The sequence below is a fragment of the Triturus cristatus genome, chromosome 8 (assembly GCF_964204655.1).
Source record: "Triturus cristatus chromosome 8, aTriCri1.1, whole genome shotgun sequence".
Taxonomy (NCBI): Eukaryota; Metazoa; Chordata; class Amphibia; order Caudata; family Salamandridae; genus Triturus; species Triturus cristatus.
Genome location: NC_140591.1, coordinates 1,141,200,019 through 1,141,219,578, shown reverse-complemented (window position 1 = coordinate 1,141,219,578; position 19,560 = coordinate 1,141,200,019).

The window sequence follows — 19,560 nt, the reverse complement described above, 5'->3', positions numbered from 1 at the left end:
CTTCTGCGCCATGAATCGGCGTGGCTATCGCCTAGTGGCCCACTCGGGCTTCACGTCAGGCTCACGGGGTGTGGGCATTATGGTAAAGAACTCGCTCCCGTTGGAAATTGATGAGGTGCTCCACGATGATAGGGGACGTTACACAGTCTTGGTGGGGAGGATGGAGGGTAAAGTGGTTGTCTTTGTGTCAGTATACGTCCCACCGGGGCTGCAGTCGACCACCTTTGCTGACCTGGGGCGCCTCCTCCTTGGCCTTCCGGGGGGGCTTCTGGTGGTGGGGGGGGATTTCAATGCGGTGGTTTCTGGGACTGTGGATCGTCACCCCCCTAGGGACCTCCCCCGGGCACAGGCGTGGTTATCCGGCCTCTTGGATACACTGGGATTGGTGGACTGCTGGCGCCTAAAACATCCCACGCAGCTGCAGTACACTTTCCACTCCGGGGCCCATGGTAGTCTCTCACGGCTTGATTATGTCCTTGTCCCGGCGGCCTATGTCGGGAGGGTTGGAGAGGTGCGCCATTTGGCACGCGGTATCTCGGATCACTCCCCGCTCCTGTCACATTTCGATGTTTTTCCGAGGGGTGAGGGTAGGGTGGTCCCAATCAATTCCTGGTACCTGCGCGACCCCACCATTCGCGCTGACTTGATTAAATCCCTGCAGCGATATTTTGATGAGAATGTGGGGTCCGTGCCTTCGGCTGTCTCCCTGTGGGAGGCCTTCAAGACAGTACTCCGAGGGGAGGCCCTATCCCTTATTTCCCACGCCCGGAGGCGCGAGCGGGAGGAGGTGACCCGGGTGGAGGCTGAAATAGCCGAATTGGAGGGTAATCTAGAAGGTGGGGTGACGGATGCTGCATTACATGTCCTCCAACTCAAGCAGGCGGCCTATAGGGCCCTCGTCACGGAGGCGCCCAGGGGCCTCAGTAGAGAGCAACATGGGCGACTGTATGATGTGGGTGATAAGGCTGGTAAACTGATAGCGTGGTTGGACAAAAAGGAGAGAGCGAATCGTGTGGTCCCGCTGATTGAGAAAACGGATGGTGTGTGTGTAACTGAGCCAGAAGAAATTGTCTCCTGTTTCGCGGATTATTTCCGCGAGGTGTATTCCCCGGTCTCTTCCTGCTCTGAAGAGGATTCCAGTGCCCTGCTCAGGGATATCGCGCTGCCGTCCCTCTCCAGGGAGGACAGGGTGTCGCTTGACGCCGCTCCCACCTCTGACGAAATCGCCCTCGCCATACGCTCGGTCGCTTCTGGCAAGGCCATGGGCCCGAATGGTCTCCCTATCGAGTTGTACAAGTTGCGCCTGGATACACTGGCGCCCCACCTCCGTGCAATGTTCCTAGCGGCCCACTCGCTGGGCTCCCTCCCGCTGGACCAGCGTCTGGCTACGATCGTGGTGATCCACAAGGAAGGGAGACCTCGGGACCGGGTTACATCCTATCGGCCCATCTCGCTACTGAATGCGGAGCCCAAAATTCTCGCCAAGGTACTGGCCAATCGGCTGGTCGGCGTGGTGGGCGATCTGGTTCACCAGGACCAGTCCGGCTTTATTCCCCATCGCAACACAGCCCTTAACCTGTGGCGTTTGCATGGGGTGCTCGCACGTGTCCCATTCATACGGGAACCGGCCATTTTGGCGTCCTTAGACCTTAGAACAGCAGCAGCCGGCTCAGCCACAAGAACAGTAGCAGCAGGCGCAGCCGCAAGAACAGCAGCAGCAGGCACAGCTGCAAGAACCGCAGCAGCCGAAAGAACCGCAGCAGCCGAAAGAACCGCAGCAGCCGCAAGAACCACCACAACAACAGCCCACAATAGTAGTTGTTCCTCCTGAAGTAGGGTCATTTCAGGAAATCGAGCTTCATGCAGACAAAGAGGGTCAAGCCACTGTTTCAGAAGATCCATTGTCTTCCAGACCCCCAGCAAGGAAAAGGAGGGTTATTCCATCATCTTCTTCTTCAAGCCCCGCTTCTGATGATCTTGATGTCACTTGGAAGCCACCAGCTCAGTCTGAGAGTGATGCACGCCACAAGACAAGGCTAGTGAAAAGGAAGGTTCCAGAAAGCCTTAGAGTTATGGAGGTAGATGTACAAGAGGGAGATGATGATGATGACGAGCCAATGATCAAGGACATCACTCCCGGACCAAAGGATATGGAGACCAACATTATTACCCTATCCAAAATGGCTGCAAGGGATGTAGCACGGATACCACCAACACAGGTAACACCACCACGACCTCCAGCTTCCATATTTTCATTTGCAAAGGAAAGGCAGGGACCTACATCCAGCTCAACCACCACCTCAGTAGGTAGTGGTAGAAGTCGCAGTGTAGCTGCTCAGAGTCACATTCCAAGCACACCCTCCAGCTCATCTGGTATTGAAAGTCGCACATCCATCAGCACCAGAAAGTTCTCCTCCCCAGTTTGGGACTTCTTTTCAGTTAGCAGTAAGGAGGAGAACATTGCTAAATGCTCAATTTGTCGCCATGCTGTTCGGCGGGGTAAGCTTGGTACAAACTATGGTACCGGAGGACAAACAAGTCATCTCAAAATACACCACACTATCGTGTGGGAGGCTCAACAACTTAGCTTAGAACAAAGTTGTTATAACCTGTCCCTGTTCCTCTTCCCATTCCCCCCCCCCCCGCCCTCTTCCCCTCTTGGGTTCGCCCATGCATGGAATGTTGGCGTGAAGCTTGGATTAGAATGTTGGGTCAGTGGCTAGCGAAGGCTGGAGGATTCACCTGTAATAAACTTGTTCTCCACCTCACATCGCTTGGAGACTTTTATTTACAACAGAAATTTGGCGACGATCTACTCACTGTGCTGGGGACGGTTTGGATCCTTCCCCCAGTTCTGTTCTGCCTTCAGTGAAACCTGGCCACCGAACTTTTCTCCTGAAGTACTTAATTTCACTTCTGCCACAGCGCGAATGTCAGCGACTTAAGCGACGATTTGTTCCTGTCCTCGTAGCTGTTCCATGGTGCAGCTCAGGAGTTCCAGTCAGCCTTGTGGTCTGCGCTCTTCAAGGAGCGTTCCTTCTGACACCGTCGACGCACCAGCGACTTAAAGGACGAAATGTTCCTGTCCTCGTAGCTGTTCCAGGGTGCAGCTCCGGAGTTCCAGTCAGCCTGGTGGTCCGCGCACTTCAAGGAGCGTTCCTTCTGTCACCGTCGACGCTCTTCACCTTTAGCGCTTCTGGTGAGCTGGACCCCTGGGGTGAGCCTGTCTGCGTTTTAACCCTGCTTCTAGCGCGCTTCGAGTGTCTGCCTGCTGTTCCGTGTGAGCGCTCCGTGTGATTACACTGCCTGCCAGTTCGTCAGACTGTGATTAACTTTTCCTCACAGAAGACGCTCACGTGACTCTTTTCCTCACCAACTTTTACCTCATCAGTTCCACCTGCTGGCCATTCGTGATTTGGCAGTTATTTTCCTTCAGAGCCTTTTTACAACAGCTCCATTACCTACTGTGGATAAGTTGTAGTATTTTTGTGCATTGCTTCTGGTTTAATGCGGCACACTGTCTTTTGCTAATATTTTACTGATCTATTTCCACCTTTGCCTTTTCTCGTCCGCTACTTTAATTTACCATTCCTCACTATCATTTTTTCTTCGTTCTCCCCCCTGGTTTCTCTCCTTCACTCTCTGCTGGTTTTCACCTTCCTTCTTCCTCTTGCTTTTCATTATGTCTGCATTCGCAATGTCGCAACCTCCACCATTTCTTGAGGAAGGGGATGATCCACCGGTTCCATGGAAGAAATGGGTAAAATTATTCGAATCATACCTTATTGCTATTGGTGGGGACAGGTTTTCAGCAGTACGTAAACAACATGTCTTACTACATAATTTGGGCAAACAAGGGAGAGAAACTTTTGAAGACTTACCTGATGACATTGTTGAAAATGTAAATGTAGACATTGGGGGTGAGGGTGATGTACAGCATGATGTGTATCAGCTGACGTTATTGAAATTGGAGGCACAATTTGGGGACAAAATCAATATTGTTTTAGAACGTCACAAATTTTTCTTGCGCATTCAAGGGAAAAGTGAAAAAGTGATAAATTACGTAGCTGCATTGAGAGGGTTAGCCTCTACATGTGATTTTGGAATGTTAACTGAGTCTTTAGTCAGAGATCAGTTAGTGAGATGCACTAGTAATAAGAAAATTCAGGAAAGACTTCTAGCAGAAGCCCCAGATTTGAAACGTGCTATTGATATCGCTAAAAGTATTGAACATACTGCGTATTGCGTGAATGAAATGAAGGAAGCTGTTGATGCTAAACAAAGTACAGAGGGAAGTGTTCATAGAATAGTTAGCAAAGATGTCAAGCATAAACTTCCACCTCCTAGTCCAGAAGTACATGCTGCAACGGGAAATAAACCCAAATGTTACAGGTGTGGGAATCCCAATCATATGGCCAACAGCATGAATTGTCCTGCAAGGGGTGTTGTATGTAGCAAGTGCAAGAAGAGGGGTCACTTTTCCAAAGTCTGCCACAGTGAAAAAACTAGTGTCACCCATATGATAGGTAGTGATTTAGAACCACCGTTAGAGCCACAACAATTTAGTGAAGAGATAATTTTTCAAATAGCCAACTCCTCAGAAGGTAATAGCACTGAATACCCTAAATGTGTAATTTTGTTAGACAGTATAAAGTACGAAGTTTACGCTGATTCTTGTTCCCCGTACACTCTTGTAAATGAAGCTACTTTCCAAGCTAATTCAGGTACACGTGCATACAAAATCCTACCCCCTGACATCAAACCCGGGGAGTACAATCAAGATCCTATACCATTGGTGGGGATGCTACTTATGAACATTGATTTCAAGGACAGATCCACTGTGGGAAAAGTCTACATTACAAAAACCGGTTCAAACCTACTAGGATGGAAACACCAAAAGGATTTGGGGATCAAGTTAGACCCCAACGCACCTGAACCTGTGTATTTGATCGACAGATCTAATGTGGGGAGGGAAATATGCAACAAGTTTCCTGAGGTGTTTACGGACGGAGTAGGACTTCTAAAGGGTTTCCTTCACAAAATAAAACTAAAGACTAATGCGAAACCAATAGTTCACAAACCAAGATCCATCCCACTTCTAACAAGAGAGCCACTAAAGAAAGAACTGGATAGATTGGAAAGGTGCAAGATTATAGAGAGAATTGAAAGTTCGGAATGGTTGGCGCCCATCGTAGTAGCAGCTAAAGGGGGAAACAAAGGGATTCGTCTATGTGTGGACCTTAGGGATCTAAACTCTAATATTTGGGTGGACAGACACCCTCTTCCCAACATAAATGAAATGTTATCTGCAATCCACGAGGCAAAAGTTTTTTCGGTGTTAGACCTATCTTCAGCATACCACCAGGTCGCCCTCCATCCGGAGTCCAAACCTCTCACCTCATTCATAACCCCGCTGGGAGCGTATCAATTCGCCAGGTTACCCTTTGGATTGGCGTCGGCGGCAGCTGTATTCCAACGTATCATGCAACATATCCTGCAAGGCTTGGAAAAAGTTCTTTGCTTCCAAGATGATATCTTGATCCATGGTTCATCCGTTGAAGAGCATAATAAAAATTTGGAAGCAGTACTGACCCGACTCAGCCAAGCAGGTTTTCCCACCCAAAGGGACAAATGCAAAATAGGAGTGGATTCGGTGGTCTATTTGGGTCACAACATATCAAGCGAAGGAATCAAACCCAAATCAAGTTTGGTTGATGCCGTCAAACAAGCTCCAGAGCCCACCAACAAAGAAGAGGTCAAGTCATTTTTGGGGCTTGCAGAGTATATGGCCAAGTTCGTGAAAAACTTTGCAGACCAGGTGCAGCCTCTCAGAGAGTTGCTTAAGAAGTGTTCCAAATTTGAATGGAATCAACAGCATCAGTCAGCTTTCATTCTCATCAAGAAGGCAATTGCGGATGCTCCTATTCTGGGGGCGTTTGACTCCAATGCCAAGACCACACTCACCACGGACGCTAGCACAAAGGGGCTAGGAGCAGCACTAACTCAAAAAAAAAACGGACAGGAAGTTGTGGTAGCGTTCGCATCCAGAACGTTGAGAGACGCTGAATTTAACTACTCAACGGTGGAAAAAGAGGCTTTAGCCTGTTACTGGGCCATCAACCACTTTAAGTATTTTCTGTGGGGTACCCCATTTGTGTTAAGGACGGATCATAAACCGTTATTACCGTTATTCTCCACCAAAAGGTTGGAAGGTACTACCCCTAGAATAGCAAAGTGGGTGCTGAGTCTTCAAGGTTTCAACTATTCCATGGTATACGTCCCTGGAAGTGATAACAGGATAGCAGACTGTCTTTCACGGCTTCCTGTGAACGGGGGTGATCCGATGCAAAACCCACCGGAAGAGACGGTCTTATGGGTGGAGATTCCTGCCATCAACCGCAAAGAGTGGGAAGAATCCTTAAAGGAGGATAGCATGATGATCATACTGAAGAACATGATTCGCACAGGATGGCCGGATAACAAGTCCGAGGTGCCGGAAACTATCCATCAATTCTGGCCGGTACGTGATGAACTATCCATTGTGAGTGAACACGTCTGCAGAGGAAGTAAAATTGTTCCTCCTAAGGACATGTACGAAAGGATAATCCAGATTGCACATGAGGGTCACCCTGGTAGAAGTATGACCAAAAGTAAAATCAGACAACACTACTGGTTCCCAGGGATGGATTCCAGTGTGGAGGAGAAGGTGAAGAATTGCACGGCATGTGGTACCAGCGACAAAACCAAAGTGATTCGCAAGTTTCCCCTTGTTCCAGTTGAAGTCCCTACTACACCATGGGCTAAATTGGGGTTGGACATAATCGGTCCTCTCAACCTACTTAACCAATCTCAGAAGTTCATGTTCGTTTAAATTGACTATCACTCTCATTGGATTGAGACAAGACTGGTCCCCTCCATCACAACGGCAGTGTTGTTAAGTTTCCTTAGAGATACCTTCGCCAAAGAGGGCATACCAGAAGTCTTAATAACGGACAACGGAGTTCAATTCGTTTCGGAAGAAATGAAGCTGTTTTTGACCACACTGGCTATCACACACATCAAGGCACCACTCTACTGTCCCAAGGCCAATGGGCTAGTAGAAAGAACAAAAAGGATGATTAAGAACACCATTCAGCTTGCATTGGGTTCTCGAGTATCAGTGGAGGAGGCCATCAGGAAGATGCTGTGGTCATACCATACAACTCCCAATGCGGTCTCAGGTGTGTCACCGTTTGTTTCACTTAAAGGGAGGAACCCAGGCTCTAAACTCACGCCCAACTGGCTTAATGGAGGAACCCCCGTATGGGTGGACAGAGATCATGTGGCTGAGAAGACGCGGAAACATCAAGAAGAGTACAAACTATGGTACGACAACCGATGGGGTGCGTCTACAAAAAAGTGGAAAGAAGGCCAATGGGTGGTGGTTAAGAAGCCCTCCCTATCCAAATCCAAGGTTTCTTCATTTTCTAAACCACTGAGGATAACGAAGGTCTACAACAATGCTGTAGTGCTAGAAGATGGGGGCACATGGAGCATGGACAACATAGCGGGGTGCCCTAGCACAGTTGGTACCCAACCTACATGTGAGAGTAATCATAACACGGGTAGGCTGGGCAGAGAGGAACACAAAATTACCAGAGCACGTAGACCCCCAAGTTGGCAAGCAGACTACAAAATGGGACCGTGACTGGACATTGGTTTCTTTTAGTTCAAGAGTAACTTTAGTCATTTTCCTTGCACAGTTTTTTAGTTTGTATTGGTTTCAATGTAACCTGCAGTAGATGTGTCTGTTCATTGCTTTGTTCCGCAGGGAGATGTGTTATAACCTGTCCCTGTTCCTCTTCCCATTCCCCCCCCCCCCGCCCTCTTCCCCTCTTGGGTTCGCCCATGCATGGAATGTTGGCGTGAAGCTTGGATTAGAATGTTGGGTCAGTGGCTAGCGAAGGCTGGAGGATTCACCTGTAATAAACTTGTTCTCCACCTCACATCGCTTGGAGACTTTTATTTACAACAAAAGTAAAACTCAACCCATTGTTGTTGGGCATGAAGAATCAGGGGACGATATTATCACGGTGGAAAGTGAACAAGAGGGAGACAATTCTAGCCCTGTCCCCAGTAGTGTAGTAGTACCGCCCACATCCTCCTCAGCAACATCTCAGTGGCACCACAGTAAGAGTCTGAGTCAGGCTGAGACACCAAGGTGACCAAGTAGTACTGCAATGATTATGAAACAAAGTGCGTTGTTGAGCCTAACTGGATTGAAGAAAACTGCACCACAAAGGAAAATAATCCAGACTACCATTGACAGCATTGGTAGTCTGGATTATTTTGGGGACAGGGCTAGAATTGTCTCCCTCTTGTTCACTTTCCACCGTGATAATATCGTCCCCTGATTCTTCATGTTTTTGTGACAAAATCTTATTTTGCACCCTTGTATTGTCAGCTAAGCGACGAGCTAAGCTCTCCACCAACTCATAGGCTTCTTTATTTCCTCTACATCTTTGTATGTTTCTGACACCTCCTTCAGCTGATGCTCTAGCATTTGCAACAATGGGATAGCTTGGCCCATCGTACAGTCCTCCTTGCTGACTTCACGTGTGAAGACCTGGAAAGGAAGAAGCATCTCAGTCAGGCATTTAACTAGGCACCATTGGTCCATCTGAAGGCTCATGCCTTTCACAGTAGCATCCCCTCTTTGTATGACATATTCACTGATTTGCCTGTACTGCTCAAACAGACGGTCAAGCATGTAATAAGTTGAGTTCCAACGCGTTGCCACCTCCTGGACGAGTGCTTTGACTGGCATTCTATAGTCACGTTGAATGATCCTCAGCTGCTTCAGAGCTTTAAAAGAATGGCTGAAATGAGTGCATATTCTTCTGCAGATGGTTAATAAGTTGCTGACTATGGCTTTTTTTTTCATAAATTCTTGAACAATAATGTTAATGCAGTGCGCCAAGCACGGAACCCTGAAATAGGAACCAAGCTCCATGGCCTTAAGTACATTACTGCCATTATCCGTGGAAACAAAACCAATCTTAAGCCCTCTTGGGCACAGCCATTCAAAAACTTTGCTGTGAAACTCTTCCAATATGTTTACAGCAGTATGAGATTTCTCAATGGCGAACATGGATACAGTTGCATGTTTCCGAGTAGCTTTAAAAATCTCAGCTGCGTCAACAGCACCTTCAGATAGCTTATCTCTAACCCCCACAAATGGACCCAGTGTGCAGTGATGCACATGTAATCAGTGGCTTGGCAACTGGTTCACATGTCTGTTGTTAGGTGGATATTGTGAACAGCACTCTGATGAAAAGCTTGTCCAACCATTTCCAGCACATCATGATGTAGTGCTGGAACAGCTACTCTTGCAAAATAGGACCGGCTGGGAACCTTCCTTTTAGGGCAGATGGTTGACACAAATTCAAGGAAACCCACCCCTTCCACAAATGAAAAAGAGAGAAGATCCAGCACTAACATGTTAGCCAGCTTCGCATTGTACAACAGTGCCGTTGGGTGGTTACGTTGGTACTGCCCCTCCAACCTAAGCAATTACTGCACCAGGGCATCCGGCGTCAAGTTCAACTTGGGAGCCTGAGCACAGTGCTTTTGGCTCAGAACACTCACCAACACTATCTACAACAGCAAGAGCTGTATCTTCAGGCCCAGTAAAATCGTTACAGGATTGGTATTTACAGCAAGGCATTGGTAAGTCCATTGCTGATGCAACAAGAAAAGAGCCTGAAAAACGTTTTGCACCCCTGAACATTGAGCGGATGGTTCAGGCCTATCTGGACGACACAACAGAGGTGTACATTGATCAAAACCCATTGAGGTATTGGTATGGAAAAAGGGCCCAATGGCCAGTGCTCAGCAGGCTGGCGATAAACTATCTGGTTTGCCCTGTTGCAAGTGTCTTTTCAGAACGTGTTTTCAGTGCTGCTGGTTCCATTGTAACAGTGAGAAGGACCAGTCTCTCACCCAAAAACGTGGAGAGGTTAACACTGATCAAAATGAATCAGCACTTTATACCACCGAATTACACAATACATGAATCAAGGGGGGAAGATGAGGACAGCGGCTCAGGTGACGGAACTGGTGTGTTAGATGATGATTACCTACTTTTGGTTGAACCCCCAGAGTTTGAGGACGAGCTATACTTCCCTGACAAATAGGCTTGCACTTCCAGTTCTTACTGTCTTCCTCACTTATTTTGTTTTATTGGTGTATCTGTCTTTCTGGTTAGAAACTTTGAATCACAACAAATCCATCACCACCGTCTTCTAATGGTTTTATTGCCATTTACAAGTTTCGGCTGGCTGCGCTGCATATCACAGTACACTCCTCAAAATCCTGCTCCTAAATCCTCCTGAATCTCCCTAAATCCATTGCCCGCAAGAAGTCAGATGATGATGATTGGATGATGCAAAATAGAAGAAAAAGGATAAAATATTTCCAAGTCCCTCAAAAATAAGTGGAACATGATTGACGATGACTACTATAGCTATCCTCCTTTGTGATCCGAGAGGGACTGCCCATTAACTGAAGATGAGAAGGAACAGGTACTGAATGATGTCATGCATTGGACGCTGACTGAGTGATTTTGTTGTTGTTTGTTGTGCATGAAGTTACTTCATTGTGTACTTAGTAATCTACACACTAAAAGTAACTCAAGTTCCTTTTCCCTTGTTTTTTTAATACCAAATTTGTACTTCTACTGCAGGCCGATACATTGCATTTTGAATATAGGAAGGGGACTCACTCGGTACACCCAGACAGAGTTGAACAACACCTTCATGATGACCACAGTGACATAGTATCTTCACAGTCACTCAGTACACGGATCGGAGATGATTGATGGAATAAGTCAAGCCGTTTCATGAGTGGCATATAAGGTAAACAAGTAAACAACAACCACAGCAGACCTAAATGTCTGTGTAGCGGTGGAGTCAAGTGTAGCGGTGGTATGACTGCGGTAAATTGTAAAATGCTATGTTGCTTTGTCCAACTCTTTCAAAAAATGTACGCTAAATGGAGGATGAACATTAACTTGTCCATTATTTTCAACTTGGTATCAATCTCAATATCCCTTTTGCTTTTGCATCTACAATTACAGGCCGGGCCTTACCCTGTGCTATACTTGGGAAAACAACAATGCACACTTACCTTACCAATGAATCTACATCTGCCAGGCAAGCAGTGGCATCACCCAAGATTGGACGGAGCATCCATGGAAGGGAGGACCAAGAGGAATGCCAAGATATTTGACCAGGATAACACAGTAACAGTATCAATTTTCAACTTTTAAATAATTTGATTCATTTTTTTGTCTACAATCATTACAACAGTGTGTTCTTGTTGTTATTACTTTTATTATTAGGTTTGCTCTATGTCTATAATTCATCTCTACAGACATTTTAAAATTGCCTTTGCTGTCTGTAAAAGTAAGCCCGGTAACACTGAACACAAACTGTATGTAATTCGGGTCTCTCCTTATAATCAATCATCATGCATGCCTTATTTCCTTTTTCTCCCTTAATATATTGATATGGATATGGTAGTCTACAAAGATTCTTTCGTTTGATGTTTGTCCATGCATACTGTTTTTCTTTCTCAAACCTTTCCCCAAAACCCCCTTCCCAACCATTCAACAAACCCTAACCCTCTTCCCCCGGGCTGTGTGACTTATTGAGGTATGACTACATTAAATGTACATCAATAATTTATTACACGCTTGCAGGGGCGTATGTGGCAAAAGCACCAGTACTTCAATTTCAAGGCACGGCGGGGATCTTCTTCTGTTTGCCCACCTGAGCAGTATATTTGTGAGGTAATTTTTTTACCAAAGGAACCGGCTAAAACATCAGCATTAATTCACGGCATTGATTGGTTTAATGGATTTCATTCATTGTCATCTTCTTACACAGCACTAACAGTTACGCTTGTGTCAGTGTGCTGTAGGCCTAGTCAAGTGACTCGACACAACTAGAGTTGCTGTGTACTACTAGGCTATCTCCACCACCATTATGTTTTGTTGTATTTGGGCATATTATTGTTTGGCAGTAAGTTCTGTTCTGTACTGTACTTCATTCTACTACTCCTCGAAGACTCTCTCTCAGGCAACTGACTGTCTCATTTTCTATTTTGGCAAATGCTGCTGCCAGTGTCTACTACTACCACCACCACAACCATGGCATGTTAGGAAAGAAAACCATCATCACCATGCAGCCATCGCTGTGCCTAAGTTCAACATCAAGCAAAGGTAAGAGAAGTTTGGGGGAGGCATAATTATTAATGTACATGTTTTCATTAATTCAATTTCACACACCCCTTTGAGTCCAGTTGCAGAGTGCCTAGAGTAGAAGAGACTGACACTGCTAGTAGTAGGACAAGTCACTCAGGGGCATATGTATGAAAGGAAAAATTAGTCGCAAACACTGCGAATCGCAAAAAACAGCGTTTGCGACTGATTTTTCGCTATTTCATATGTATGACACACTTCCAAACAGAAAAATAAGAAATCGCTAAATTAGCGATTTCTTAGGCTGCGAAACAAGAAATCAGCAAATTTCCTAGCGAATACCTAATTTGCGATTCCTTAGCGTTGCGAATATCGCTAACAAGAAATCGCTAGCTAAGAAATCGCAAACACATGTATGAAAAAATCGCAATTTGCGATTTTACGCAATTCGCTAATTAAGAAATCGCTATTAACACCAATTGCTTGCAGGTGGTAAACTGGTGCAAGGTACAAAAACCAGCCCACAATGCAACGCACACACCCACAATGGCTGCAGTGTACGTGATAGCCAGGAGGCTGCGTATTCGGGCCCTTGCACACAGGAGAATGAGACAGGAACGTATCTTCAGGCTGCGCATCACCCTGTTCCAGAACACTGAAGAGGAGATCTATGACAAGTACAGACTGCACCCACAGACCATAATGGACCTGATTGAGGAGCTGAAACCCCACTTGGAGCACCCTACTCGCAGGACACAAACAATTCCCACACATGTGCAGGTCCTGTGCTCCCTGCACCTCCTGGCGTCAGGGAATTTTCAACGGGTCATAGCGGAGGTTGGTGGGCTGTCACAGAGTGCACTTTTGCGCTTCTTCCATGCCTTCCTAGATGCAATGCTACTGAGGCTCTCACATCACATTTACTTCCCCACCACCCAACAGGCATTACAGCAAACGATACTGGACTTCTACCAGATTGCACGTTTCCCCCACGTCATTGGCTGCATTGACGGGACCCATGTGGCCATCACACCCCCAGCAGAAACTGAATATGTCTACAGGAATCGGAAATTCTACCATTCCCTCAACATACAGATTGTGTGCAACGCTAAGTATCACATCACAGACATCGTAGCCAAATACCCTGGCAGTACACATGACTCCTTCATCTTCCGACACAGTGGAATACACAGACGTCTGAGTGCTGGAGAGTTTGGGGAGGGCTACCTGCTCGGTAAATACATTGCACACATCAATACATCCACTACATCAGTTGAGGGGGGGGGGACATTGACTCACCTATTGTGTTTTTTCCATGCAGGTGACAGTGCCTATGCAGTGCGCGACTTCATCCTGACCCCATACCTGGATCCTGCAAATGCAAGTGAGAGGAGCTACAACAGGGCACACAGATCTACACGCTGTGTCATTGAGTGAACCTTCGGAATCCTGAAGAGCCGCTTCAGGTGCCTGCATAAGAGTGGAGGCGCACTGCAATACAGCCCTGAGACCTGCTGTAAAATCGTGGCAAGCTGTGCAATGCTACATAACATGGCAATGAGGAAAGGCACCACAATTGATGTGACCGATACAGACACATCGGATGACCAGCGCCCTGCTCCCCCTGCCAGACCAGCACCAGGAGTTGGGGCAGCTGCTGGACGCCAGAGACGGACTGAGATCACACAAAACTACTTTTAGGTGAGTATTGAGGAAATGAGACTACAAAGCCTGATGATGTGTCAAGTGTTTAATCACACTTCACATGAAAGAAATTGTAATTGTCCCCAGCACATGTTGTACACACAGTGCAGAGAAGGCACAAGAAGTAGGGCAAACAGCCTTTTGCGGGTTAATGCACCCGTGTTGCAGTCAGTGTCCCCGCAGATGATCACCTCCGTCGGTGCCGTCCAGGGTGAGTGCCCCCCATGGTGCGCCCTTGGCCTGCTACCTGTCTGCCACTGCGGCGTCTTTCACCTGGCAAGGTTGGAGTGATGCTGCTGCGACTCGATGTGTCCTCACTCTCAGCAGAGGCCATTAGTGCGCTGCCACCAGCATTGGCTGTCTGCAGCTGTTCCACAGCAGTGGTCACCTGCGCCAGCCCTCGTGCTATGTCCTGGCAGCAATGTGCCATGTCCACCTGCATGGTTACGCTTCTGCGTGTGAGTGCGCTGGTGGTGGTGCAGAGGCGGTTGACTGCCTTTGTATAATTGTGTAGCCGTGCATTGGCACGTCGTCCAGCCCTGTCATTGGCAGCTTGGGTGTCCCTCAAAGTGGCACAGAGCTCTTGTATTGCCGCTACCATGTTGCGATTGTCCTGATGTATGCGGCCTAGCTGGCGATTTATTGACCGCATTGCCTTGCTTTGCAGGCGCTGTTCCTGCAGCATGCACTGTTCCAAGCCGGAGAACACGGTGCCTTCTCCTTCTGTTGCAGTGCTGCTCCTGGGCCTTGACCTGGAAATGGCCTGTTCCCTTTGCCTTGGTGTTGGTGCGTCATGACGGGGCATGTCTGTCACACCCTGACTCCCCTCTCTCCTGTCGGTGTCATCGCCTGTTGCTGGGACTTCGTCCTCAAATGGAGGCAGTGGGGGCACATGTGCGCGCTTCCTGTGCTGAATTGGCTGCTGCTCTGTCTCATCGCTGGAGTCCGCAGGGTCTGCAGGCTCCTCTCCCTCTGCGCTGTCTTCTTGTGGCATGCCGTGTGCTGTGGATGTAAAGGGGACTATATGAGTTTGTGTTACTGTCTGCATGTGGCACTCAATAAAGTTACAAATCTTTGACGGCTAACCTCTGACACATTTCTATTCAATGATCCCCAAAACACATATGTTGCATTTAATTGTGATGGTGTCATGGACACACAGTCAGACACAGTACTACGAGTCCCATGATGCATTGCTGGGTGTGCTGTAAGACCTGGGCTGGATTGGCATGTTGGGAGTTTACTATGCGCATTTAGGGGAGTGTGCAAGGGATGGGGAGGAGTGCAGGGTGATTTGGCATGCATCTTACCTTGTCTGCTGGATGAGGGGGTCGGAGCTGTCTATTGCCGCCAAACCACCAACGCTCTCAGGCAGGAGGGTAGACTCCACGAGCTCCTCATGGGGGGTTGGCTGCTCTGCAGTGGATGGTCCTCCTCCAGTCTGATTGGCATCCTTGAGTCTGGCTGCCACCCTCTCCTTGGACCTCTGGCGCATATCATACCACCGCTTGCGCAGCTCCTCGATGGTGCGTGTGGTGACTCCAACAGCATTCACATTGCTCTGTATTTCCAGCCAGATTTTCCTCTTCCTGGCCTCTGGGACTTTGAGTGCCTTCTTCCCAAACAGGAGCTCATGGCTGCAGACCATCTCCTCAATGAGGACCTCCTGCTCCTTTTCTGAAAACTTGTGTTTTCTCTTTCTTTTTTCTGCATCTTTGCCCTGCTGGTTTTGTTTGGGATCCATTGCTGGTTGCTGTCTCCAGGAAAGCCTCCTCACACTCCACAAGCAGCCTCTGGGTGTGGCTCAGGTGAGCAGGTGCAGGCAATCACTACAGTTTCCTGTTTGTGATGTCATCAGCCTGCACCAGGCTTGCAGATTCCCGTTTTTGCGATTTCTTATTTAGCGAATTTCGCTATTAAGAAATCGCAATACGGGATTCTGCGAATTATTTGCGAGTTTTAAGGAATCGCAAATGATTAGCGATTTATTTTATACATCCCGTTTCGCGAATCTGATTTTGCGAATCGCAAAATCTCACAAATTAGGATTCGCTAAAGGGGAGTTTGATACATATGCCCCTCAGTGAGGGGTGCCGCATCTATCTGTTTCTGTCTTACAAAGTCATCCAATTATTAAAATCAAACACTGGCTGTGTGCTGCCCTGCACCAGCAAGGAAAGAAGGATACAGTGCGATGTAAAACAGTAACCCCACCCAGAAAACATTAACAACATTGTATGTAAACTTAAGTAGAAATATATTATTTAATACCCTAACAAAAATAAACTATGTAAAAAAAAATCTCACACCTGACCCACCCCTCTCCCTAACCGCAACCAATGTCCGTAAAGAAAATGTCAAATTGTCCAAAAGAGGAAACCCAACGCCCGGATCCCACCCACCCCAAGAATAATTAAAAAAGGGGCAATAAGAACAGGGTCTAAGTTCGGCGGGCTTTTTTCAGGAGGACATGAACTTGCTCCTCCAGGCGGGCAACACAGCGCTTCAATGCGAAGCAGTTGCATCCACGGGGGGAGGGCAGCACTGATTCAGGGGCGGCGGCGGGCGGCTGCCAGAGGGTGGCGCCGTACCACTGGAGGGCGGTGGCTGGGGCCCGGGGCATTGGAGGATGCTGCAGCTGCTGCCGCCTCCTCCTCCTCCTTTCCAGGACCACCAGCAGTCGATATTCGTTCTGTATTGCCTCCAGTTTCCGATGCCGGGCCTTCGCTGCCAACTCCTTCCACTCAGGTTTCCCCTTGGAAGGAGTAGCTATATATGAAGAAGAAAAAACAAGACTATTGTAAAATATACTCTTAGCAAAGCAGTAAGACAAATATTTCTACACATAGTGTCAATGTAGCACTTGCAAGCACATACCATTTGTGGAATGTATGTACTATCCTCCCACTTTCTTGGACTTTAACATTTGTGGGAGTTTCAGGCATTCAACCAACCATGCATCTGATTCCTATCAGCGAACAGTATGCATGCTGCATGCATCCCACAAATCCTTCTCTGCCAGTCATAAATCTTAAATCTCGCCCGTCCTTCTTCCTTCCACTCTTCGTTCCCTTTTCGTTCAACCCATCTATCAAGGTCATCTGATCTGACTGTTGGTCTTCTCCATAAAACTTTCACAGCTGAGTTGAAATCATCAGATAGAAGAGGCCATTGTTTACTCAACAACACTCCCGCCACTAATGCGTTTACTAATGCTAAGTAAAGGGTGTCTTCAACCGTTCACAACAACCTCTTACTTAGTAAGTCAACTGTACAGTATCATACAGTACACCCTTGCAGTGAGTGTAATGTCAATAAGTAAGGATTAGGTATCTAACTTACCACCGCCCGCCACTGCTGCAGGCTCACCCCCTACAGCTCCTCCTGCAACTGCTGCCTCCTCCTCTCCTCCGTCAGCATTGAAAAAACATTTCACATTTTTTAGGTGTCATATCCACCTCCCCCTATTTTTCACTTGCAAGATTGAAAAATGAGTTAATAGTAATACATACAAGTAGTAGAGTAGACACTAGTAGTTATATGGTCCCTAGAGTCATTCTAGTCTTTGCTTAGTTAGCCCGAGCCATGCTACCATTTTACCTTTGTGTATTTTATTTTAGCACATGCGTCGTTACCATGCAGCTTGTTGTATAAAGAGTGACGGCTTTGAGCCCACATGAGCTCATACTGCTACTGTCTAAGCGCTGCATACAAGATCAATCAAAACAAGCCACTTTGTTATGGAGTTCTGGTGTTAGTCCATATTGCTTATTCAAAATGCTACACTTTTTGCCAGGACTGAGAAATGCTTGCAATATACTAACGCACACCATTTTTCTCCTAACAGACAGAAGATTCCATTCTAAGAACCAGAGCTTTGCAGAGCTTATGATGTAACCAGCACTAGCTTCTTCTAAGGTGAGGGGTCCACATAATTCACTCAGATCTTCATTTATAATTTTATATAAACTATATTCCTATTCCTACAACTGTTCACTTATTTATTAATCCTGATTTCACTTTTTTTTTTCTTCGTTCTATGGACTTGTACTTGTTGTAAGTGTAACTAAGTGCAACAATGTTTATAGTTTTAATCTTATGCATTTTGCTGTTGATTATAGAACAACGTACATAGCTTGTCAGTTGCAAATAAAATATTTTTTTAACTTACATAGACTCTGTGGTATTTGGTGTGGATGGACTTACACGAGTGAGCGAGCGAAAGGAAGGGTGTGCAAACTGTGCTTGTGCATTGCTTCCACGACTGAGAGGTCGGGAGTGTTATGTTCTGGGTTGTCTACTCATTGGGTATTGGGGGGGTTCGGAGAGCTAATAGTAATAAAACACTATTATAACTAGTCGGACAGGGGATTGTGGTGGGTTCTGTTCTGACTGAGGTGTGAGTGTGAGGAAGGTCCAACCTCCCATCACCAACATCCTATTTTCATGTGCAACTGCAATGTTCTGTATGTGCAAAATCCCTACAACAGTAGTAGTATGTCCTATCCTATCAAAATAGTAAAATCTGATTGGGCATTTTGTTGGTGGAAATTGTCGAAAAACATCAAGATTAATAAAGCCTCAAAGATTAAGAAGAATAGAAGGAGTACAAGAGGACAACCCAAAGGACTGGACTCATCAATGGCTAGAGCTACTGGTGAATCTAATTTTTATTTAAAACCTTTTAAATAAAGAGTGGCCAACTGGGAATGCTTAGCTCCAGACAGACTAATAGTAGTAGTACAGAGAGTCATAGCAGAGGCAGTTAGAGGCAGGGATAACAAGAATCTAGAAACAGATAGTCTAGATCGAAGGGTAATTGTTGGTAAAAAATAGCATTAGGAAACGGAAACAATAGTTTGGGGGAAAAAAATACGGTGCAGTAAAAGTTAGTGAATAAGAATTAATATTAAAAACAGGAAGACTTACTGGGGCCAGCAGAAGAGCCCTCGTTCTGGTCCTCCTGGACTGGAACTGCTCCCGCGGACTCTGCCCCCATCTTCTTGCCCCTGGGTGCTGATCATGAAAGATATAAGAAAGGAAGAGACAAACATTGATGATTGGTGTGAAACAAATACAATATGTTTTATAAGACTGTCAAAAAAACATTTGTGTAAACAACAATTGCAATAAAATTGACCTATCTAATCTGGTCGACAAGTAGTATCTGGGGATTCGCGGACTGACTAGTTATTATTTATCTACACTAATCCAGTGTTCCATTGTGATTACAGAATACTAACTAAACCTAAGTAGTATGTACCACCTGACCGAGCCCACCTATTCCAGGCGTGCCAATTGTACATTAAGTACGCATTTCCACTTCTTTTAGTCCTCAAAAATGCATAAATGGAGGACATATGCCTGTATGTTTGCATACACAAAATTGTTGGTTCGTTGATGCAGATGTTCTGCTAGTGCTAAGCCTATTAGCACTCACTGAACAAACTACAAAAGGTTCTACTATGGACTGGGGTAAGCAGTAGCAGCACTCAGCAGCATGTGACGTAATAGAGGGGGCGTCGCAGACAACTAAAAAATTACAAACATATAATAAGTAACTAAACCTAAGTATCAATCCATCCCTATCTCTTAGTGACAAAGGAAGGACTAGA